We start from the raw sequence: 26,172 nt of genomic DNA on the forward strand, positions 1-26,172 counted from the left end.
GGTTTGCATCATCCAAAAGAGTTGTGTGCAACAAGATGCAGCAGCCACATATTCCGCTTCTGCTATAGATAAAGCAATCGAACTTTGTTTCTTGCTGAACCAGGATACTAATCTGGAACCCATAAAGAATGCACCACCACTTGTGCTCTTTCTGTCATCCACGCTTCCGGCCCAATCTGCATCTGTGTAAGCATGAAGTGTGAGATCTGTATCTCTAGGATACCATAAGCCATAGTTTTGAGTTCCTTGAAGGTACTTGAAAATTCTCTTTACTGCCTGAAGATGAGTTTCTTTTGGATTTGCCTGAAACCTTCCAACTATTCCCACTGCATGCATAATATATGGTCGAGTACCTGTCAAGTAAAGCAAACTCCCAATCATGGATCTATAGGTTGGTTGATGTACTGCTAATGATTCATCATTTGCACTAAGGCTGCATCCCGTAACCATGGGGGTACATACTGGTTTCGAATCTTCCATGCCATACTTCTTCAAGATCTGCTTGAGGTACTTGGTTTGAGACAAGAAAATACCACCTTCATTTTGTTGGATTTGCAATCCAAGAAAATATGTCAATTCTCCAAGTAATGACATTTCGAATTCTTTCTGCATCACCAAGGCAAAGCTTTGACTCATAGCTTCTTCATTGCTCCCAAAGATAATATCATCTACATACACAACAAGTATTAGCAATTTGTTATTTTCAATTTTTATATATAGATTGCTATCTGCTGATCCTTTTGAAAATCCTTGTTGATGAAGGTATCTGTCCAACCGATAGTACCAAGCCCTTGGAGCTTGTTTAAGCCCATAGAGAGCCTTTTTAAGTTTGCATACAAGATTTGGATCATTTCCAAGGATAAAGCCATCTGGTTGCTCAATGTACACTTCTTCTTCTAAGTCTCCATTCAAAAAGGCTGACTTCACGTCCATTTGAAATACTTTGAATTTTTGAAAGCTAGAGAGGGCAAGGAACATTCTGATGGCCTCAAGTCTAGCAACAGGAGCAAAAGTTTCTTCAAAGTCTATTCCTTCCTGTTGAGCATACCCTTTGCAAACAAGCCTGGCCTTGTTTCTAATAACTTCCCCATTTTCATTCAACTTGTTCTTGAAGATCCATTTTGTTCTTATGACATTCTTGTCTTTTGGTCTAGGAACCAATTCCCAAGTGTTGTTCTTTTCGATCTGCTCAAGCTCTTCATCCATTGCCTTGACCCAATACTCATCCTTGCATGCTTCTTTTACATTTTGCGGTTCAGTGGAAGAGAGCAACGCCAAATAGCTTGAAGCTTCTGCAACTGTTCTTCTTGTTTGTACACCTGCTTCTTTCTGCCCCACAATCTGAGATTCTGGATGATTCTTCTGAACATATCTGGATGGAGTCTTCTCTTCTATTCTTGTCTGCTCCTCTGGTTCTTCTTGAGGTTCTTCTTCTTCATCATTCTGTCTTTGAGGGTAGCCTTCATCTTCTTCGATGTCTTCATGATGTACTTGCCTAGGAATGTATCCCTTCTCATCAACCACTACATTAATGTTGTCAACAATTCTGCCAAGTCTTTTATTGTAGCACTTGTATGCTTTGTTATGTGGAGAATAACCAAGAAGAATGCCTTCATCTGCTCTAGGTTCAAGTTTGCCAAGTTGCTCATCAGTATTCTTAATATAACATTTGCTCCCAAAGATTTTGAAGTTCTTTACCGAAGGAGTTTCACCACACCAGAGCTCATGAGGGGTTTGAGTGTTGTTCACTCGGACATTTCTTTTGTTGAGAATAACAATCGCAGCATGTGCAGCTTCACCCCAAAAAGTTGTGGGAGTTCCCGACTCATCAAGCATAGCACGAGCCATTTGTTGGACAATTATGTTCATTCTTTCCACAACTCCATTCTGCTGAGGAGTTCTAGCTGTAGAGAATTCTCTTCTTATCCCATGTTCTTCACAAAAATCGAAAAATTCATTTGAGGTAAACTCTCCACCTCTGTCGGATCTGAGGCACTTAATTTTGTATCCTGATTCATTTTCGACCAAGGCTTTGAAGGATTTGAATTTTTCGAATGCTTCATCTTTGTGCTTCATAAGTCCTAACTAGAAAAACCTGGAGAAATCATCAATGAATAATATCAAGTATTCTTCTCCTCGAGGTGTCCTTTTCCTCAATGGACCACATGTATCTGTATGAACTAGCTCAAGAGGCATGCTAGCTGATCCTTCCTTTTCTGGAAAGTTAGTTCTGGTTTGCTTTCCAAATTGACATGATTTGCATATGGTGTTGTCTGGAATTTTGATATCTAGAAGATCGCGAACTGCCTGATATCTGCATGCTTTCCTTATTTGTGAAAAGCTTAGATGCCCCAACCTTCGATGCCATAACCAGTGTTCATCATCCTTGCTTAGATAGCAAGGCTGTTGTCCTTCTTCAAATATGTATAGATTATTTGGAGTTCTTTTACCTTTGATCACCGTTTTACCTGTATCAAGATCACGAACAAGACATCCATTTGTTCTAAATATCACCTCGGTTCCTTGATCACACATCTGGCTGACACTTAGAAGATTATGTTTCAATCCATCAACATACAAAACATTTCCAACCTTGACCTTTTCTTTTAACTGAGCAATGCCTTTTCCTTTTATAGTTGCAGGAGTATCATTTCCAAAAGAAACTTTCTTTCCCTTTTCTAGAGCAGAATATGACTCAAGTTTTTCTTTATCACCTGTCATATGCTTCGAACATCCACTGTCAATGTACCATAGATTTTCCTGTCCCTCTGCATAAAATGCTATCCCACATCTTTCTGTTTGTGGTTCCTTTATTCTCCATGTTTTCGTGCTTGAGGCTTGCTCCTTTTCCTGCTGAAACCTGCGTCTGCATTCAGAATCTCCATGACCAAAGTTATTGCAAATAGAACATTCAACTTCATTTTCAAGAGCCGAAAAGTTATTATAGGTCCTTTTTGTAATCCCAGTTATACTTCTTTGCTTTTGAGCTTCTCTAGTCATGATTGTTTTATATGCGACACATTGAGCTGCTTTGTGACCAAAGTTATGGCAAGAGAAGCATTGTCCATTGAAGAAACTTCTGCGGTTTTCAAATCTACCAGCCAAATGATTGTAATTTCTACTGTCATCCATTCTTGAAGCAAATTGAGAAGATTTTACCTGTGGCTGGTTGTAGCTTTTGTTCACCCTTGAGAAGGATTGCCCTTGGTTTACCTGATAGTCTTTGTTTGTTCTTGATGTAATTCGTCCCTGCTTTACCTGGTGATCTCCATTGTGCTTTTGCTCATTTCTTCTTGCTGCATCAAGATAACTCTTTGAGGTGGATGCTTGAGAAGTTTCTCCATTATACCCCAAACCTGTCTTGTTTAGTGGAGAACGCTGTACATTGATGATCTCATCCAGAGTTTCAGATCCTTTGAAAAATTTAAGATTAATAGCTTTTGTTTTCTCAATCTCTTTTCTAAGGCCAACAATTTCACCTTCTAATTTTTCAAGATGTTTTTCCTTTTCATTAATTTGAAATTTTAGAGTATCAATGATCATATTCTTTTCTTCTATACATCTCTTGAGTCTATTAATTTCTTCATAAAGGCTATCCACATCTATAGCATCCATATAATCATCATCTTCAAATGCCATTAACAGTTTATAGTCATTACCTCGTTCATCTTCATCACTATTTGATAGACCATCACTATCTTCATGAGTGTAGTAGCTCTTCTTATTTGCGTTCTATTTCTTGTTCCATCTAATAGGTTCCTTTCCCTTGTCAATCTTATCCTTATGAGGACATTTGGCAGCATAGTGACCTACTCTTCCACAAGCAAAGCATTTGAAGGGCAACTTACCTCTGAACTGTCCAGCACCCCGTTGAAGATTTCTGACAAAATTTGATTCTTCTTCTTCTTCTGATCCATGTTCTAATTCATAGTACTCTCCTTTGCCTGAAGCCTTGAAGGCAGCTTCTCTCCTGTCAGATGGACCTCCTTTCCTCATTTCATAAGCAATTAGAATTCTGTGTAGCTGAGACATAGTAAGTGTTCGTAGATTTTCCTTTTCTTCTATAACAGACACTTTAGATTCAAACTTGGGGGACAAAGATCTTAGAACCTTTTCAACCACAATAGCCTCTTTTATTTATTCACCCAAGTTTTTCATGCAATTAACAATCTCATCTACCCGAAGAAAATAGTTAGCCACACATTCATCATTATACATTCTGAGATTCTCATATTGAATTCTGAGGGTTTGAAGTTTAGCACGCTTTACCTGTTCATCTCCTTCGTAGCTCAAGACAATCTTGTCCCATATTTCTTTTGCAGATTTATATTGCATAACCTTCACAAATTCTGTTTGAGATAAGCATCCTAGCAGAGTATTGACTGCTCTAGCATTTGTTTCATATTTCTTTTTCTCGGCCGCATCTGTAGGAGTAGCTGAAGGAAAAGTGTAGCCTGTATCTATGATATCCCATACTTTTGTACCAAGAGATTGAAGATAGGCAGTAACTCTTACCTTCCAATAATTGAAGTTTGTCCCATCAAAAATTGGAGGCCTGATTGATGCTTCCCTCTCGTAGTTGCTCATGATGAATGATCTTCCTTCAAGCGATCAAGCTTCCCTAAAGGACCTGCTCTGATACCAATTGTTGGAAATAATACTGAGAGGGGGGGTGAATCAGTATTATCAAGCCAAATATTCCCCTTTTTAAATTCCAGATGATATACGCTACTTCAGTTAATACAACCCGCGTATATACGCAACTACAGATAACGAAAACCGCGTATATAAATCAGACTTATAATTTGAATTATCTTTCAGATGTCAGTTATTAATCTGTGATTCAAATGCATATAAACAGTACCAGAAACAGTGAAACAGAGTAGAAGACAGTCACACACAAGAACACAAGATATAAGGAGGAAACCCAATCTGGGTGAAAACCCCCTGCTGTAATTCGTCTCTATCTTCTTTTTAATTAGAAACTTTTCTTTACAATGTCTTGTACTGGAGTAGACTTTACCAGTACGCAGGCTGCAACCTGCAGAGAGCTACAACTCTCTCTCATTTTCCAGCTTCCCTGGAAGGGAGCTCCAACCCCCTTAGTTCTTGTACTAGCTTGAGATACTAGTACGCAGGCTCCTACCTGCAGAAGGCTGCAACCTTCTCTTTGCTTTCAGGGACCTCGTTTCATTAATTTTCAGACTGGATCCACAAGTAACATCAATCATACATCAAGAATTTCTGCATAACCCAAACTCCTTTTCACCAATCATAAGCTGAAAACAACCAAGCACTTCTCTGATCACTGAACCCAGAACACAGTAACTGTAATCAAACACCAATTCTGAACCCAGAACACTGCAGCAATAAAACAGAAGCAGCTAGAACATAAATCAAGACATATACGCTACTTCACTGTTCATCAACCTGCGAGTATACACTTCTGTACCATACCCAACCTGTGTATACACTTCTTTCATTCACAGAAAACACGTATGTACGCAGCTTCAATTCGCTGAACCTGCGTACAGATCTATAAAGGATAATTTATTCTTTCAAGCATTCAGACATTAGTTAGCCCAGATTTATAGATCAAGAGTGCACCACATATAACAGATCAAAATCATACAGAGATACCAATGTTCAAGCCTTGAGATTTAGATCCATCAATAGTCCTTATCCTTCTTGCGTTCAGGTTCCACCTTCATTCAGATCTAGATCTGCACCATAGCCAAATCACCCATATTCCAGATCTATCACAATATCAGATATTCAATAATTCAGAGGATACCTTTTCACATGATCTCCTTCCTCTTTTATAGTTATAGGCCTTGCACAATACCACGGGCCAAAACCATAGTAATCCAATACCAAAGGCCAAAAACCTGGGTTCAACTCTTCTGCTGAGATACCATGGTCCACAACCAAAGGTTCAAATTCCAAGGACTAACAACCACGGACCAAAAATAAGTTTCACATCATGTACGCGCTTTTATGTGCATAAAAGTGCGTGTATACGCATACGCGACTTAGGAACGTATAAACCGCGCGTATACGCGACTTCGGCAAGGTGTACCTGCGTATACAAGATTTCCTTCATTCTAAGCACTTGAACTGAGATCTGTCACCAAAGAGAGTTGCCATCAAGGAAAACACCTGTACCATAGCGCCACATCTGTGCCAAAATGCCAACACCTAGAAATGTGGATGAGGTAACATACTTTATGGGGCAAGCAAGTTATTATACGATATTCATCAATCAGTTCTCTCACGTTGTATATCGTTTTACGTCACTGTAGAGGAAAGGTAAGATATTTAAAGGGACCTTGAAATGTGTCACTAGTTTTGAGCAATTGAAGCAATTGTTGACAAATTATCTAATTTTAAAGATTGGATATCCAGACAAAGAGTTTGTCATGTGTGGAAATGTCTTCAAGAGAGGACTTGGTGGAGTCTTAATGCACAAAGGATAGGTAGTGTTCTATGAGTCGCGAAAATTGAATGAGCATGAAAATAATTATCCGATACATGATCTTGAGTTAGCATCGATCATCTATGTGTTGAAGATGAAGAAGAACTATCTTCTTAGTAGGAGGTTTGTAATTATGAGTGAGCCAAGGAAAATTTTAAGGATGGAAAATTTTCTTGAATTTTAAAACATTGGCGAATCTCACTAATCCCTAATATGCAAATTATAAATGTTTATTGATATATTTGTAAAATTATTCAAATTTATAATTATTTTATATATAGTCTCTATATAATGTTGGCGATTTTTAAGGTAAAATAATTTTATATTCTAAAATTTGGGCGAATCGTCTTTTATAAAATTGGAAATTGGCGAATCTTTTTTGTGGAAAAATCATGGAAAATTAGCCCACTGGGCGAACATTAGCCCCTAAAATACATACCTCAATCTAGTGAGCACACTAGATTGAGGTATGTATTTGAGAGGACAAACTATATTGTTGGCTTTGATTAGTGAGCTTGAATTTGAGATCAGGTACATTAAGGGTAAGGAGAACAAGGTTGCAAACGCTCTTAGTAGGAGGGTATAGGTGAATCACATAGCAACTATGAGTTCTTATTGGACAAACTTACAAGGTCGGATCTTACAGGCAGGATAACATGATGTCCGGTAAATGTAGCTTATGCATTGGTTGTAGCAGGGTACAAGTGATTATGATGTCAACTATCATCTTACCACAGATGGTTTGTTAAAATTTATTGACATAATATATGTGTCAAATGAAGATGATATCAACAAGACTATATTGCAATAATTTCATGCTAAAACATATTCAGGTCACCCAGGATACCAAAAGACATTGCCAACAGTGAAGATTTTTTATCATTGGCTGAATTTGAAGAAGAAAGTGGCAAATTTTGTGGCTAGATTCTTAGACTGTTAGTAGGTGAAAGCAGAGTGCAAGAATCCTAGCGGATTACCACAACTGATTCTGATTCTAGAGCGGAGGTTGGAGGTCATTTCCATGGATTTCATCATAGGTTTGTTGAGGACATCTAGACATCATGATGCCATAATTATTGTGGTTCATAGGTTGAGAAAGGGAACATACTTCATTGCAATGTAGTCTACTTATTCAGCTAATGATGTAGCATAAGTATTCATTAGAGATTTAGTGGCATTGCATGTTGTTCCAAGGAAGATTGTGTTAGACAAGCATGCTAAGTTCACTTCCAAGTTTAGGAAGGAGTTGTTTATAGGTTTGGGGATAGAGTTGGACTTCAACACAACTTATCATTTGCAGACAGATGGACAGACAGAGGGTCTCAATAGGATATTGGAGGATGTGTTGAGTATGTATGTGATGCATCAATAGAGGAGATGGGAGGATTACATTTCATTGGTTTAGTTTTCTTATAACAATGGGTATCAAGATTCATTGAGGAGGATTCTGTTTGAGGCACTATATGGGCAGAGTTGTAATACTCCCATCAATTGGAGTGATCCAGTGAATAGGGTATTGATAGAACCAGACATGTTGGAAGAGATGGAACATAAAATGCAGGTAATCAAGAAGAATCTAGAGGCACCACAAGACAAGAAGAAAAGTTATCCAAATCAAAACAAGTTTTTTAAGGAGTTTCAGGTTTGGGAATAGGTGTACCTGTGTATCAAGCTGAAGAAGAGCTTCTTGAGGATTGGATAATGTGCCAAGCTGTCACCTCAGTTTTATGGACCTTTCAAGATTCTTAAAAGGATTGGACCAATAGCCTATCGACTTGCACTACCTCCAACAATTAAAGTCCATGATGTTTTCCATGTGTCATTGCTTAAGAAGTATTTTAAATAAGTTTTTTAAATATGTTGATCACGTGATTATATGGTATATATTTTAGGTGGAGCCAAATGGAGAATTATTGCTAGAACCTTAAGATGCAACCAATCAATCATTATGTTAGTAGGAGCTATATTTCCTCTGGACCCTAAGGATCATGGCATATTGGGGCATGTTACCAACCCAAATGTATGAGTATCCATAGGAGAAAGTTTTTATTCTATGATGCAATTTGCAGCCAATTAGCATACATTATTTATTATATGTTGTCCTTTTATTTCCATTTATTTTCACAAGTTATCTATAGCCTAAAATTTTTAGCATGTAACTTAATTGGCAAGATTGTGCCTAAGCTCTTCTTGAAGGTTTAATACTAAGGTACTTAAGTTTTCTTTTCTATTGTGACATTTTGTTTTCTTTATTTATACAGGCCATCTGGAGACATAGGAGCCACCATTGTCCAACTGAAGAAAACCTGTTCGAGTTTCTTACTTTTCTGGCGAAAAATGGCATTAACATTGATAATGTTGAGGTATATATTGTATAAATTCTTTATAGTCTACTTTTGTTTATATTATAGTGTTCATCATCCTTCATGTCTTATAATCTGCATTGTATCTTATTTCATTTTTAGAAGAGGAACTCAATATTGATCGTAGGAAGTAGGGATTGAAGAAAGAGGAGAACAATTACATTGGAGCCACAAATGCAGAAAGAGAGAGAGAATAGAATCGTTCTATTGATACTCTTAAATCCAGTATCCTGCATGAGACACACACATAAAAACTAATGGTCAATTTTTTAGAGTTGGTGAATTCACATGAAATTCCTTGGAAAAACAACGATAATATTAATTTGAAGTGATGAGACAAGATTTCATGTGTAAATTATAGTCCAACCAATATAAAGTTGGAAACTCATATTGTAATATTTGACATTTCATATAATATAATTTTTGGTTGAAAATATTTATAGTTGTACTTGATATTTTTTAGTATTATAATTAACATATGTAACTTTGTGTTATCATATTAGATGAACATGCATATTGTATGACAATTTTTTAATTTAGTCACAAAACCATACTAATTAATTTATGTTGATTAATAATAAACACATAAAGTTAATTTAAAACTACTAAATTATTGGTTTATGTTGATTAATGATGAACACAAATAAAATGAATATACGATGACTAAATTATTCGTTTATAATGATTATTAATGAAAGTAAATGAAAGTAATATAAATTATTAAATCACTTGTTTATATAATGACTATGAAACTATAAAAAATTATAAATGACTACTGTAAATGATAAATTTGTGATTACAAATGACGACTAAAATTTGTATATATACGACTAGTAGTAGCTAATTTACAGTATCTTATAACACAACCAAACTTTAGTCATATTTCTTTGGTCATTAATTGGTTTCAAACGATGACTAATGCATATATATGAATACTAGTAGCTAATTTATAGTATCTTATAATGCAATCAACATTTTAGTCATGTTTCTTTGTTCATTAATTGGTTTTTTTTGGTGATCATATAGTAGTATATTTTGTTGTGTATTTTGTCATTAATTGTGGCAATAAATGACTAAATCAATGACTAAATTAATGACCAAATTAATTACTAAATATATTAGTAGATGATAAAATTGAGACAACCAATTAATGACTAAGCTAAAAATGACTAAAAGTTGGTTACGTTATAAGATATTGTAAATTAGCTACTATTTGTCACCGACTAAAAAATGGTCGTTTATATGAAAATTTTAGTCATTCTTTTAGTAAATAATTAGCCATTTTGTACTAGTGAATTCATACCTTTAAGGTAGTCATACAATCTTGATTGAATAATGTTCATATCTCTCTAGTACCTACATAAATCATGTCGATCATGTACTTTCCTACTAACTCATTAATTCTTCATTTTCCCCCTATAGTTATTTGAACTAACCAAGTCCTTTCATGTTTATATTTTTCCAAATTAAACACCTCAACATGTTTTGGATCAATATAACTATGGCTAGCTCCATAATAAATTAAATTGCAATAGGTTGGTTATTAATATTACCTTAAATTTATATCTTGTGCGCATGGTAATCGATTTGTCAATTTTCCAAACATGCATATATTCTAGGCATTCTTTTTCCCACATCCTCCATTATATCATCTTCTTATACATGTGACACAACTTCTACTTTAGCATATTTATGATAGAGGGAAAAGTTCCCCTAGGGCTTTTTGGGTTGAAACCCTAGCAGACTGAAAGTTATCTATTCAAAGAAACATGCATTCACACAGCCATTATGCTATTATAAGCAAATTCTATGATAAGGGTACGTACCTTTGGTCCTACATTTGAGAAGGCCCTTAGGGTCCAAACCCTTCTTGGAGTTCCCTTCTTCTCTTTTGTCCTGCAAAACAAACAATTCAAAGAACACAACAGTACATGGACAAAAACTTATAAAGAAACCATCTTTATGTTATAAAGAAAGGTAGTTAGTTATGAAATCCAAACAACCATTTACATATGAATTCTAAACATGAATATCATTAACATAAAGAAGATTCATTTCGGGAACCAATACATGTGTTTCTTTTATTATAGACAAATAAAGTACATAAAAAGGAATGTTTTAACCTGAGTCACCTTCAGCAGGCTCCAAGCAAAGCTTCCTTCCGGATCCGTTCCAGCCTCAAGCCTCTAACAAACTCCTTCCATGACTCTCTCCATGATGTCATAAATGGTGGATGAACATCAACACACAAGGAAACAAAGGTTTCCTGTACAAAATGGGGGAAGTGCAGAAGGCACAAGGGACTTCAGACCTGGTCAAGGGAAGAATATCAGCATAATAACCTTTCTCTCTCTTCTCTCCTCCTTTAGGCCTTCCCTTTGAGGTCTTTTTATACCATCTCCAAAGAAGTTTTTTAGTTAGGAGTTGGTTGGGAACAGTTGGGCCACGGGCACTAACAGGTGATCAGCAGGTAAAACCCGCGATCTCCGCCCGAAAATAAGGAGTCTTATATTTTTTTAAGTGTTTTAATGCATACACGCGGGTTGGCTATACACATACCCGCGTATACACGCATTTAACTCAGGGCAATGTCACGTATAAGGGATGAAACACTGTTTTTTAAATTTTAGGACCAGGTCTGGAAGGAGGGGTTGCCCTAGGCCATGAGTACAGCATCACAAACCATAAGAGTGAGATTCGGAGCTATAACAGATGCCCCCTAATATATGAGGTCAGAAGGGGTACATGATGGCCAAAATATATTATGCGAGTACATGGAAAGGAAGTCTGTCAAAAACCGAGGAGGACTTCACCAGAATTCAGCCTGCGAAGCCACCAAAGGAGATCAGAAAGAAACACTGTCTGAGGCGGGCATACCCTTTCTTAGAAAAAGTAAAGCATGTCCGCATATCAAGTACAAGCGGATCCACTAAGTATACAAGTATAAATTACTGAAAGATACATAATGGATCATCTGATCATAATGAACAAGTACATGTCTGAATATCACATATAAGACTGTCAATGATGTTGAAAGATGCAACGGATCACTGATATCAAAGACTGATCCCAAAAGGTACCAACTGAACATGATGGAGTAGGATGGTACTACACTGCAAACTCAGGTGCCAGCATATAGAATGTCGCCATGACTGACTGCAACATATAAAGTGGGGTGGTATCAACTAGCAGCAACAGGAGCAACTGTCAAGTGAACCAATGAATGCTGATACAACCTGAGGTCTTCACCGACCGCCGTGGTACATTTCTACACCATGGGAATAAATGATCTGAAGTCGACCATGTGGGAAATCGTTTGATTACCGGTCATTGATGTATATCGTTAACAAACGCGAGACTACTCACCAATAATGATAATGAGCGTCAAGGTACCCAGTACAATCTAACAAGTGTGAATAGATGAGCTGGAGTCAAACACCTGTAAGAATCTATCGATCAGGAGACAATGATGGTTTCCCAGTGTCGATAGCGAAGGATCTGCCACTAATGACTGCAAACCCCAAGGTACTGCCAAATGGACTCTAGATCTTTGCCCCAAAGCAATGAGTCGGAGTCGATAGGGAAAGATCCACTAGAAGGAAGGCATTAAGGCATCCTTCATCAATCTAGCGCAAGTGTAACCCGTAGGCCAATAATGTGGAAGGAATCGGACGAAAAAGATGTAGTAACCCAACCGAAGTACGTTTCCGGCGTACACAAGATGTGGCTAGCGCAAGGCAGAAACCCTCTGAACCAACCAATAATGAAAGTTGACACAGAGGCGAGGTATCCACCAATAGGGTCAAATGGAAACCAAGGTACTGCATGAATCCCAATGTGTGATAATGTAAGCTGACGTAGAACACAAGGGAAACCACTCAGTCAAAGACCCATGATACTGATCGATGTTGAGCACAAGGTGACCTATCAATAATGAAAATAGGGCCAGGGTGCGGCTCTAGGCCTGTCCTCAGAGCAAGATGTAGTCGTCGATAAGGACAAGACCCGCCAGTAAGAAGTCAATGGGGACCTTCTCAAACCGGCATGAGTAAAGGACCAATATAACTGATGTGATAATAGACATGACACTGACAACCAAGGATGGCCGACTAAAAAAATGAGTCAAGAGACACCGCAGAAAAGCCGACTCAGGCTAACTTCCCTTGAACAAAAGCACGACTCAATGTGACTATGTGGCAGCATATGATGACTCTGTATAAGTTCGCCATGCAGGAGGCATGAACGAACCCTCCATATGATTGGAAGATATAACCAATCGGGGGAGAACTGACTCAATAACAAGGTTATGGCGTACCTAAGTCAAACTAAATCCCACCCATGCGGAGGAGACTTTGTTTTGAGTGCTTTGTTCAAGGGCGACACGACTGACTCTAGCTGCCAACAATAAATGGAAATAATGTCCCGTTCCCGCTCTTTTTGGAATATTTAATTTTTTTGTCTTTTTCTGTTAAGTTGGAAAAAGAATAAAAGAATGCTATGGTACAGTGGAAAGAACGAGTGTCGGTGAAACAGATGATCTAGTTCCTGGGAAAGGAACGTTCCTATGCTCAATGCAGGGAGGTGAAAACTGGTCAGTGACACTCAAAGGTATGTTCCTTCCACGGGTCAAGGTGTGTCAAGCTACAGAAGTCAAAGGTATGCAAGGTTGATTTTGCAGACGTCATGGTCAAAAGTTGGCTTAAACACGAGTCCAAGTGAAGCCGACTCTAGGCCAAAAGGTGCAAGTGGTCAACATGCAATGCAGTAGTACAACTCAACACAAAGGAGCCTCTAGGGTATAAGGCCAGAACAAAGCGGAGAAGCTAAGAGGAATGAGTCTTCAATGCATAGGTCATGGCGGGACTATAGAGGACTCCTGAGCCTACTCAAATTGGAGCAGCATGGGCAAAAAATGTCAGTGAGGTGCTAACTAGGATGCCTATGTAAAGGATGGCTCTACCATCGTGTCATGATTTAAAGAATCGGCGAGTGAAGATGGCTTACGAACCATAACACGATGGGATCGACCCTATGGCAGATGTATCGGAAAATGGAGGCTAGTATGCATAATGCAACAGAAAAATGATGTCCCTAACCTATATGCCAGTGAGAAGACGATACCTGCCATGACGGGTCAGCAGTCATGGAACCGTCTCGAACTGTCGAAAAACGTCCAAAATGTCCTGAAAAATAAACCAATCTCGACATTCCAAGCTCCCAAGTTAAAAGTCACATAAGGCCAAACAAAATAAAATTTTGAAAAAATTTTGCATTTTCAAAACTTATAAAAGGCATTTTTGACTCACCATTTTTACCATTTGAGTTTGAGAGCAAAGGTTTTGGAGCAAAAGGATCAAACTTCCCACAGCCAGATTCAACCGTTCAAATTCGTCAAAAACCTCCAGGTAACTCTTATACTTAGCTTGCAATTGATTGTGACAAGTTTTAATATTTTTGATTAATGTTTCACCGTTGAACTTTTGTCAAAAATTTCCTTGCGGCGTATACGTGGGTTGGTAATATTGAACCCGCGTATACGCGAGACCTATACGCGACTGTGTGAGGGACCCGCGTATACGCCGCGAACCATTTTTAAACAAAAACTAATGGTTTTGAATCGATTTTTCCTTAGGATGCCTGTCACGTGGCGTGAAAGAGAGCACGCAGCAGTAGATAATGAAGTTATGAACAGTCCAGAAGCATTGGATGGACTACGGGGATGCGGTTTGCTTAAATTTTTCAAATTGCCAGATATGAAAGCGAACACGCGTCTGCTTGAGATGCTCATTGATTATTGGGATGTCGATGAGGAAGCCTTTATGATCGATCAGATGCCGCTCATGGTAGAAGTGGAGGATATCTATTTTATCACGGGCCTTTCCCGAAGGGGAGAGGTAGTACAGTCCCGGGGCAGGACACAGAGTAGCCTCTCGATAGAGGGCTATGTACAGATATAATGCCCGGGACATCGCAAGAAGGTTGGGAGCCAGATTTCCATCACACATGTGGCGAGTTTATCACTTAGGATAATCCTGTTCACCATGGCTCGAGTGAACGAATCATCCTCCCTGCATCAGGCGTCACGACAAAACATGAGCGTGGCAGTTAACTGTCTCACTACTGTGTTCGACTGGTGTACTCCTCTTCTGGCCAACATGAAGAGCCAGCTCACTTCTATCAGGAGGGGACAGACCAAGAACTTTGGATATGGGAGCATCTTGTGTACTTTCTTTTTCGAGAAGGTTCCCGCACTCTGCCCCAAGGTAGCAGTTTCCATCAGCACCTCACGCGATCCACGCATGGGCCGGTGGGCTGATCTGATGAAACGTCTGGGGGGTGGGGAGGTCCCAAGGACTGCTTTCGACGATGACTTCTTCACCTAGTGGGATTAGCAGATCATCGTCGTGGATGACTACCCCTATGCTGGGCTGGATTTCCGAGGAGATCCTGATCTAGCGTTACCACCGAATGCAGCATGGGGTGAGATTGGTAAGATTTTTTGATTTTATAATTTTTTTAGATTTTTCAAATATAATGATGAATTTTGAAAATTATTTTTTGATGAGATTCAAATGACTGATATGATGATCATGTTCCAGACATTGGGCCAGTACGACCAGATGGATTCCCGCAGCATGGACGACGCGGCCGAGGAGCCGAAGAGGTGGCTGCGGATACGGAACGGACTCTAAACAACGTCCAGTCACACTTGGCGAGACTGAGCTGCCGAATACCGATGGTCATCGTAGAGGACCTTCCTGAGGATATGCAGCGTCATGTGGTTGGCATGCCACGTGACTGGGTTCGCATTTTTCGGCATGTGGCCAATGCTATAGTTACCTACTTAGACGCTCATCCTGAGCCGAGGCATTAGATATGCCGGACATGATTATGGGCATTTGAGTCCCAATTTTGTATATTTTTTGGATACACATATGTACACTTGAGACGCTTTACGATATATATATATATATATATATATATATATATATATATATATATATATACAGTTTGAATTTTTTATGCTTGATTTTATTATGATGAATGATTGATGTGCCAGTCTAATGTCTGATTAGCGATAGAATCAGCTAACCAATTATGAGATCTTGGAATGTGCAAATAATTAATATAAGTAAATGATATTTGCAACAACCTCACCCTTAAATACTGGCGATATAAAGATGGATCCCGTACCCAATAAATGTTATTTAATTGAGACACTATCAATTGAGAATCAAGATACACTACCAACGAGTCGATCCCATGAGAGATTGCCTCGGATAATAAATTAATAACAGCAGTATACTCAGCCATATTGTTTGAAGCAGGACCGATGCACATGCCTCTTGATGCCACCAATTGACCAGTTGGATAATAGAGTACCCAAGCTGCGGAAGCAAGATTCCGAGTGTGCCGACTAGCACCATCGGAGAACCCAAAATAGACCAAATCATCCATCAACACCTACCACAGCAGACCAAAAAGTGTTGATATCAGAAAATTCTCGACAGTATATGTACAAATATACATAAAGTACAACGAAGCCATTGCCTAGCCAAAACTAAGCAAAGTACTTCTTTAGGTAGAGCCCGTTTCGGGGCTCCGCCAGCTTGTTTCCCTCGAAATCAATTAACTCATACGATCCTTTTTCTAGAACTTGTTTAATAATGAAAGGACCGTACCACATAGGCTTAAATTTGCCTGCCCCCAAGGTGTCTTTATCTTGGTCATAGACCAAGATAAGATCACCTTCAGCAAAGACTCGAGGACGGACAAACTTATCATACTATGTTTTAACCCTTTTCTTGTGAGCCTCATTCACCGTGGCGGCATCTCAACGCTGCTCATCGAGGTGTTCCAAGTGAAGTAGGCGCTCTTCGAGACTCGAAGTCTCAGGAAGGGGCTCAACAGCCAACTTAAGAGATGGAATTTCACATTCAACCGGAAAGATAGATTCCATCCCATAAACCAACTGAAAAGGAGTAAAACCAGTAGCCTTTTTTACAGAGGTTCGGTATGCCCAAAGAGCCGAATACAACATAATGTGCCAATTGGACCGATTTTTATCAATCATCCGTTGGAGTATCATCCTAAGAGTTTTATTGACTGCCTCGACCTGTCCATTGGCCTGAGGATAATAAGGGGACGAATGCTCCTAGCGGAAACCTAATTTAAGAGCCAATTCGGACATCAGTTGATTCTTGAAATGACTGCCATGGTCAGTGACAATCTCTCTTGGGATACCGAATCTTGAGATGACCTGATTGAAAAGAAACAATGCTGCCATGTCACTATCGTTCTTATAAGTAGGCATGGCCTTAGCCCACTTCGTAAAGTAGTCCACAGCCACGATAATGTACTTGTGATTCGCCGCTGAAGGCGGATTACAAGTTGTAAAAACAATACCCCACTTAGTAAAGGGACCGACGGTGACAACGGGAAAAAGAGGAGCTGGATGCGCGCGCATCTTCTGAGTAAAAATTTGACAAGGGCGACAGTGTTTGACCGCTTCCACACAGTCTTTAAAGAGTGAAGGCCAAAAATAGCTGGCACGTAAGATGCGCTGGGCTGTAGCAAGCCCTGATAGATGACCGCCACAAGCTCCACTGTGGCAGTCATTGAGCACAAACTCTACTTCCTCTAAGGTTAAACAGCGTCGAAGGATTGAATCAACCCCTCGACGGTATAATGTGTCACCAACAATAACATATTTTTTAGCCAGGTGACGTAACTTTCGGCGTTCATCCTTGGAGAAAGTAGAGAGAAACTTCGAAGTCTGGAGATAAACAATGATATCTCCATACCAAGGGTCGAGTGAAGAGATGAGGAATAAATGTTTGTCGGGAAAACTTTCCTCATAAACAGTATCCTCTCCAAAGGGTAGCTCAGAAATTAGCTCTGCGAAAACCATGGATTTCTTAGACTTGGCAGACAAGAACTCAAGATCGAATTCTTGCAAAATGACTATCCATCTATTATATTTGCCCCCAATCACTCGCCTACTAAGGACAAATTGAAATGGATTGACCGCCGCTAAGACAAAAGTTTTGCATAGCAGGATATAGTGACGGAGCTTCTGGACAGCGTGGACAGCTACCAAAGCCAACTTCTCAACCGGAGAATAGCGAAGTTCAGGACCTATTAAGCCTCGGCTCAAATAATAAATCATATGCTCGGCGAGAGCATCGTCTTCTTGAACAAGAACCATACCAATGGTTTATTCTGCTGCAGCGAGATATAAAAGGAAGTCTCTACCATAATCCGGTGGACTCAAAAGCGGGGCAGAGACTAATGCCTTTTTCAAAGAATCAAATGACCGCTGCGCAAAGTCGTCCCACACAAATGGAACTCCTTTCCGTAGCAAACGCATGAACCCTTTAGTGATCTCGGCATAGTTTGCTATAAACCGTCTTAAGAAATTAGCCTTCCCTTGAAGACTTTGAAGTTGTTGAATTGAGGATGGGGGAGGCAACTGAACTATTGCCTCAACCTTGAAGGGATCAACCTGAATCCCTTCATTGGACACGATGAACCCTAACAACTGACTGGACGTAACCGCAAAAACGCACTTGTTGGGATTCAACCGGATTTTATAAAAATGACATCGTTCAAAAACCAATCGAAGATGACTAGGATGATCAGTTCTCTTTTGAGAACAAGCAGCGATATCATCCAAGTATGCCTCGATGACATGTTTGATGTCGTGGAAAGCATATGACATGGCCCACTGAAAAGTAGCTCCAACATTTTTAAGTCCAAAAGGCATATTTCTATATGCAAAGGTACCCCAGGGACATATAAAAGCTGTCTTATGTTGATCTTCAGGACGGATAGAAATTTGATTATAACCCGAAAAACCATCCATGAAGGAAAGTATTTCATTACCCGCACACTCGTCGATAATCTGATCAATGAATGGTGTGGGGTAATTATCTTTCGGACAAGCCTTGTTTAGGTCCCTAAAATCGATGCATACTCGGATTGTTCCTTGCTTTTTATCCATAGGGACTGAATTAGAAACCCAATCAGTAAGAGGAACAGGGTATATAAAACCCGTCCTTAGCAGCTTCTCAACCTCAGCTTTGATAGCTGCTGCTTTCCTTGGGTTAACCGGCCGAAGCCCTTGACGAACCGGTTTCACGTTTTCATACGTCTTGATCTCATGTTGAACTATAGAAGGATCAATGCCAGGCATTTCTTCATAAGACCAAGCAAATACATCACGAAATTCCTTAAATAGGTCGGTGTAAATTTGAATTTCTTCAGGGGAACACTCAATTCCAATGAAGATATTCTCGATGACGTTAGGGTCCCTAGAGATGTTTATAGGTATCGTTTTTGAAATCACCGACATATTATCTTCGGCACGAATGTGTGCTGGAGCCAAAGGGTTTGACACCGTACAAACATCACTAGTGAGGAGCTCACAGAATCTAGATTCTACTTCCTGCAATGGAGGAAGAAAATATGAATGATGGTGTAAGTCTTCCCAAGGTCGATCTATACCCATCATTACTTCGAGGATTGCTTCTTCAGAAGGTAAAACCGAATCTAAGCAGTCCAAGGCAGAGGTAAAATCGAGGCTCCAAGCTGGGGCCACATGAGCATCTAACTCCTCTTCAGAAAAATGAGTAGAGTGGTTGTCTGCAGAGTCTATGATAAACTGATATCTAAGCTCAGCTGCAGATATAGGGAATGCCATTCCATTTACTTGTCCTTCAACTAATGTGGTCGTAGGTGAAGTCAAGGTCCAAGGGTCTGCAAAATAATGAGTTCGGAAGAACTCTTCTCGAGGAGACTCCTTCGATGATGAAATAACATTTATTTTAGCAAAAGGAGAGGGAAGATCAAAAGTACCCATCAATGAGGAATACATCCCTACTCCAAAATTCTCAGTCGGCGGGCGAGGGTTATCCACTAAAGGGACAGTAGAGTCAGAGCTTGCTTGAGGATCGACTGGACAATAGTCCAATTGATCAACCTTCACGATTTTCCCCTCATGAGGAAAGAAAATGACACGAAACAGAGTCGAAACAATGACATCCATCTCGTATACCCAATTCCTTCCTAATAGGAGATTATAGTCTAGGTTAGCATCTACGACCTCTACTTCAATATTGACGACCTTTCCCCCAACACATATAAGAAAGGTCGGGATAATCCCATGCAGCTTATGAGAATGACCATCAAATGCAGTCAAGACGGTGGGTGAAGGAACAGCCGAAGGTGATCCAATAGCCTTCCAGCATGACATCGACATGACGCATGTGGAAGCTCCTTCATCTATAACGGTGTGAAAAATATTGATTTTTCGGTATGTAGACTTTATTTGGAAAGCCATATGATGAGGGAGTCACTTTTTGACATTTAACATGTCAAAAGTGAGCACTAAAGAGTTAGCTGGATTAACTGCTCCAATTGCGGAGAGTAAAGCACTTCTCTGAGCCGGACACGACTGGAGAACCTCTAAAGCGGACATGGCGCACAGACTCTGAGCTAGATCCTCCACAATGGAGTAATTCTGGGCGGCCCTAGCATTAGGATTAATAGTCGTGCATTTAGCGGAACCTTTCTGTATCCGTGGTATAGTCTCGACAGGGGGTCGCTCAATATGAAGGTCAATACTGCCGGGAACAGTCTTGTCCTTGGAAGTTTCGGCTTCACCATAATGACGTGACCGAGTAGCCACATGGACGTTAGAACCCATCATGAAAACATTTGACGATTTTTCCCCTTCCTGGTTGCCCCCTACGGAGGTTCCAGGGTTTGAGCTTACGCCAGCAAGAAGTTGTTGCCCTTGGGGAAATGGGTTGGTTAACACAGCTTGAGAACTAGAAGTCCCTTGCTGTCCTAACAAGCGCTGAGCGTCTTCAATCTTAGGGCAGAGATGAGTTAGATGGTCTCCACTGCACAACTTGCATGGAAACTTGACTTTCTTTCTCGACTCATTTCTACCACCACCGGCGTTGTTGCCGAATTTATTTGCATCAGGCTTCCCATCCTGGTTCTTTTTCTTACCTCATCCTTTCTTTTTCCCATTGGAATTTTGATTTCCTTTGGGGTTATCAGATTGGACGGCATTAATTGAAGAAGTTTGGGAAGTGGGGGGATTAGATGATGTGACTTGGTTGTTAGAAGCAGTTTGCAAGGACAACTGCTGCAATTGATTCAACAAGTTCACTATAGTTGTGTCTACTGACCCAACGATACCATCCGCGTGCGGACCTGGCTTCGACTTAGCTACCTCAACCTTAGATCTAGGAGCATTTGGCAAGTACTTTTGTAGGATCCCAGACTGAGAGTAGATCAATTCTAATTGCTGGGCCCTAAAAATGGCTTGCTCCTCATAATAGACCCTAGACATGGAGATATCCTTGGAGATATCGGGTTGTAAAGACTTCAAAAACCACTCGAGACGGTACTTCAGAGGGATTTCGGCTTTAATGAGCCTCTTTCTCCGTCTCCATTCCTGAATATGGTCAAAAATGTGGGTTGCCTTATCCTGACGAAAGGTGGCCATAAGTTCAGTTCCAGCATCATAGCGGACAGGCAACTGGAAATGATTTAAGAAAATATTGGCTAAGTCAGCGAAAGATGTAAAGCTGCCCCTTGGCAACTCTATATACCATTTGGCCACATTACCAGTCAAGGTGCGCTGAAAGAGTGTCAACCTAATTGAGTCATCGATAAGGGAGTTAGATGAGCACCACAAATGGAATGTGGTTACATGGTCGCCTGGGTCTTCACCACTCTTCCCTTCGAATTTTGGAATGTCCAAAGGGATTTTGGTTGGGACCGGAGGCCAGGCCGGATTGTACTTGATTGGGTCATTTGTTAACTTAGTGAGATCTGGCAAGTTCAACGTTGCCAGAAACGGAAGCCTAGGAGGACCTTGGGGATTCCACCCAGACTAGGCAGAACTCCCAAAGTTCTGAAAATATTGTCCTAGAATTTGGGAGGCACCAGGCTGCCCTAAGTAACCAGTAGAATCGGCTGAACCAAAAGGAAAGCCTTGTGATCCAACAAAATTCGGAGTTTCACCAACTCCGGTCATATAACCTCCATAACCAGCAAAGTTTCCTCCTAAAGGATTGTAAGGAGTTGATAACCCCTGATACGGATTCCAAGCCGAAGCAAGGGGAGGAATACTTTGAAACAAACTAACCGTGGAATACGGCCTATTCCCTTGTTGGCCGATAATCGGATTCCCAGTTCCCGCGCTACCAACTCCAGGGTTATTCCAACCTTGGAAAGGATTGCTGCTTTGTCCTACAGAAGAAAAAGGCATGGATCCTACCGTTGGGTTGGAATGTGGTATATGACCACTTCCGAAAGGAAAACCCTGGAATGAAGTCAATCCGCCCATCATGGACATAGCGGCACTAAACGAAACCGATGAAATACCCTGTGAGTGTGTGCCAAATGGGAAGAATCCAGTACCAAAAGCATTGGTTTGGGCATTTCCACTCGTGGACGGAATGGAGGTAGACCCAACTAAAGATGGGCTAGCAAAAGATCCAAACAAGGAAGCAGAGGAGATGGAAATGGTTCCTCCCCCTTGCACTGATGTTGGGGTTTGCATAGTCGTAGCACTTGTAGAAGCCATGCTTCCAGTAGTGGTCATCGATGGTAAGCGCGTAGCGTAACCTGGACTTGACGGTCTATGCGTCGAAGTCCCAACGTATTGCAATACGTCTAGATGACTAGATGGTAGTGGAGAATTCAAAGCCGCTAACAACTCTGAGAGTTCTTCTACCTCTATGTTATTCTCTGCTTGAAAGAGAACTCGAGAAAGGACTGGAGTGTCCCTCTCTTGTTCAGAAGTGCCAGGCCTTGCTTGGCCGCTAATGCCCCCGAGAGGAGGATCAATCCCCGATGCGTCAACCGGCATGGGACGGAACCCACCTGTAGTATTGCCTCTACGCCTTCTAGGAGAAGGCTCTAAACTTGCTGGCGAAAGACCACGAAGTCTTCGAGACCGTCAAGGAGATCGGTCAGCCACTTTGAATTTTTGTTATGATCTAACTAAAGACTCAAAAAATTGAAAGCTAGGCCAACTAAGGGCACAGAGCACACACTATAAAGTACCTAAAGATACAGCCAGTCAAACAACTTCCAAGTATTTCCGCTCCGGGTGATTAAGACCGGACACCAAAATACGAGAAAGTGAAACAAGGGGCCTTCCAAAGATAGTCTGGGATGATGAGGGCCCAGTCCTATTAGCGAAGGTATCAGAGGAAGTTACACTGACCTCCTAACAACAGCCTGCGCCGGTGCAAGCCCCCAAGCTTCGCAAGGGTGCCCTCCAGTAGTACTGTCGAGAGTGATGCAACGTCAACCTCAGGTGCCACGGGATTCCCCTCTACAGCCACCTGTGTAGTTCCCTAGGAGCAACAACTATGGATACCAACTCGTTGCAGAAGCCAGGCGGAACAGTCGTGAGGTAAGTTCGGACAAGTAGGAGAGGGGGTATCTCTCTTCCCTGTCTTCACAGACCCACGTGCTTAACTCCCAGATCCGGAGCTTTCCTGGTCTTCCTAACGCTATTGGATTTTCTCTCGTTATTCAGACTCCTATGTTTGACGTTTATATGGCCTTGGAGAGTTAACTCTCCACTCACCTAATCCAAGGCCCTAAAATCCTAATCTTGTTGGTATAACTGACTAAAACAAAAGTTCTAGTGAATTTTAGTTAGCGCTTGATTTTATTAGGCTGTTCTTTAAGTCACAAGGTAACGGAAGTGAAACTAGTGGTGTTTTTTGATGCAAAATAAATTAATAAAAACTTAACTACATGCACATGCACTTTTTCGTTTTTTGATGAAGAGCAATTTCTATAAGGTTCAGAGGTACTCTTAATAAAACAAATTTTTCTTTTCTTTTCGTTAATTCACACTTTGCACTCACAAAAGCTAACAAAGCTATGTATGCCTAAAAGGGGATGCAAATCTATCCTAATGCAACAACTATATGTGGATGCAAGATTTAAAACTACTCTAAAAACCAAAAATGAAAGTTGCTTGCTTATCAAACTTTATCTTGCCACTTACGATGCCTAGATGGAATATGAGATGCTACCATTCATTTCGTCTAAACACTAAAAACAATTTCTAAGATAAACATAAAGCACTTTCACTTCACTAAAAGGAAACCAAATGAAAAGCAAGTTCAAGAAAGAAAAACTAAGATTTTCAAAAGATTTTCTTCAAAGCAACAAACAAAAAAGTCTTTTCAAAAAAAAATCTCTCAACAACACTGAAACTTGTGATTGAAGAATAGGCAATTAAACACTTTTGCAAATCGACACCACACAGCGGATGAAAACTCAACAAAAATAAATGTGTTTTCAATCGCTCTTAACAATCAAAAGCAGCAATGAAAGCTTTGGCAATGAAAACCAAAAAGATCAAAAAGACAAATTCCAAGAAAGTGTCAATCAACAACTTTCATGAAACAAAGAAGTGGATGGTCACAAAAAGCGATTTTGTCAAGCAAACAAAAAAGTCACCAAAAGCAAGATTAACACAAAAATTGTGATCAATCTTCCTACCCTGATGAAACAGAGCAGCCAAGATTCCTAGCAAGAAATCTTGTGTGCTTTAGCAAAAAACGATGACGCTTGCAATCAACAAAAAAAAACAAGACCAATACTCCTTATAATCAGAGAGAATTCAGAACAAGATGCTCGCTGTAAAACAAATGACTGATACTGGAAAATGACTGTTTCAGACTGACTCAAACCACCAGACAAACCTTCAGAGACTAAAATGATTTATAAATCTTGAAAATTATAGTATATACGCGACTGTACTGAAGTACAGATTATGTGCATATGTGACTGTATCTGAGGAAACCTACGTATATGCGGGTTCACCCAAAGAAACAAGCATATATACGCCTCTGTATCTAAAAAAAAAACAGCTTATATGAAAAGCTTCAAGAAAAATAAAAAAACAAACTGAAGAAACTGGCAAAGCTTAAAGTTCAAGAACAGACCAGACAGTAACAGCAAGCAGAGAAGGCAACTGAGCCCTGATTGGCTTGAAAAACACCCAAACTAGGAACAACAAGAGTGTTGTCCCCAGTGGAGTCGCCAATTCTGATAGAGGGAAAAGTTCCCCTAGGGCTTTTTGGGTTGAAACCCTAGCAGACTGAAAGTTATCTATTCAAAGAAACATGCATTCACACAGCCATTATGCTATTATAAGCAAATTCTATGATAAGGGTACGTACCTTTGGTCCTACGTTTGAGAAGGCCCTTAGGGTCCAAACCCTTCTTGGAGTTCCCTTCTTCTCTTTTGTCCTGCAAAAAAAACAATTCAAAGAAGACAACAGTACATGGACAAAAGCTTATAAAGAAACCATCTTTATGTTATAAAGAAAGGTAGTTAGTTATGAAATCCAAACAACCATTTACATATGAATTCTAAACATGAATATCATTAACATAAAGAAGATTCATTTCGGGAACCAAGACATGTGTTTCTTTTATTATAGACAAATAAAGTACATAAAAAGGAATGTTTTCACCTGAGTCACCTTCAGCAGGCTCCGAGCAAAGCTTCCTTCCGGATCCGTTCCAGCCTCAAGCCTCTAACAAACTCCTTCCATGACTCTCTCCATGATGTCATAAATGGTGGATGAACATCAACACACAAGGAAGCAAAGGTTTCCTGTACAAAATGGGGGAAGTGCATAAGGCACAAGGGACTTCAGACTTGGTCAAGGGAAGAATCTCAGCATAATAACCTTTCTCTCTCTTCTCTCCTCCTTTAGGCCTTCCCTTTGAGGTCTTTTTATACCATCTCCAAAGTAGTTTTTTAGTTAGGAGTTGGTTGGGAACAGTGGCGCCACGGTCACTAACAGGTAAAACCTGCGATCTCCACCCAAAAATAAGCAGTCTTATATCTTTTTAAGTGTTTTAATGCATACACGCGGGTTGGATATACACATACCCGCGTATACACGCGTTTAACTCAGGGCAATGTCACGTATAAGGGATAAAACACTGTTTTTTAAATTTTAGGACCAGGTCTGGAAGGAGGGGTTGCCCTAGGCCATGAGTACAGCATCACAAACCATAAGAGTGAGATTCGGAGCTATAACAATTTATAAGGGAAATCCTTAAACATTTTATCTCCCGCACATCACCATCATTTAATAGATGGATATATTTCCATTTTTTTCCAATAATTCCTACATTCTTGGTTCATTAGGTGTTGGTTGTTTTGATTATTTTATTGAGGGCTATTTTCTAGAGAAGAGAGATTGTATCATTTATTCCTTTGTTCTGTTTTTGCATTCTTCTTCTTATTCCAAACCCTTTGGATCTCTA

The sequence above is a fragment of the Pinus tabuliformis genome, chromosome 7, assembly GCF_031772625.1.
Source record: "Pinus tabuliformis cultivar Carrire ecotype Pingquan chromosome 7, CPIR1, whole genome shotgun sequence".
In the NCBI taxonomy this organism is placed as follows: Eukaryota; Viridiplantae; Streptophyta; class Pinopsida; order Pinales; family Pinaceae; genus Pinus; species Pinus tabuliformis.